The sequence below is a fragment of the Camelina sativa genome, unplaced genomic scaffold (assembly GCF_000633955.1).
Source record: "Camelina sativa cultivar DH55 unplaced genomic scaffold, Cs unpScaffold06857, whole genome shotgun sequence".
NCBI classification, from domain to species: domain Eukaryota; kingdom Viridiplantae; phylum Streptophyta; class Magnoliopsida; order Brassicales; family Brassicaceae; genus Camelina; species Camelina sativa.
Genome location: NW_010927932.1, coordinates 1 through 485, shown reverse-complemented (window position 1 = coordinate 485; position 485 = coordinate 1). Strand labels below are relative to the sequence as shown.

At 36.7% G+C, this 485-nt stretch overlaps 1 long non-coding RNA gene across 1 annotated transcript; it reads left to right on the top strand.

The window, feature by feature from the left end:
- The first annotated feature begins 9 nt into the window (after positions 1-9).
- LOC104774924 lies at positions 10-485 on the top strand. The gene is made up of 3 exons (XR_765590.2): positions 10-161; positions 285-344; positions 443-485. It is a non-coding gene; the product is annotated as an uncharacterized LOC104774924 (long non-coding RNA).

The window sequence follows — 485 nt, the reverse complement described above, 5'->3', positions numbered from 1 at the left end:
GGAGTTGAGAAATTCTGACTGTACAGCTAGGAGCTATTATCATGTGGCAGTATATCAAACTCTTTCTTTCTAATCGACAGTATACAAGAACTCAAGGATTCAATTCTTCAAAACCAAGTAAAGCTTCTAGTGATTGATAGTATGACAGCTCTTCTTTCAGGGTTAGTCTAATTTCTTTCTCCTGCTGATCAGTTTCAAGTCATTCTTGTTCCCTAGGTGACCTTAGTAACTGCAAGGTATTGACTTAAAGCTTTTGTTCTTTTGATCAACTGATTGATTTTCAGTGAAAACAAACAAGGAGCTCAGAGACAGCATCAGTTGGGTTGGCATATTTCTTTCTTAAAGTATGAACTGTAGTCTCGTGCTAGCTCAAAGCTTGAAAAATATTTTCACATCAGCAGTTCTTCTGTAGATAAATTGACATTAAGTCTCACATTTCCAGATCGCTTGCTGAATTTTCTCGGATTCCTATAGTGGTGACTAAT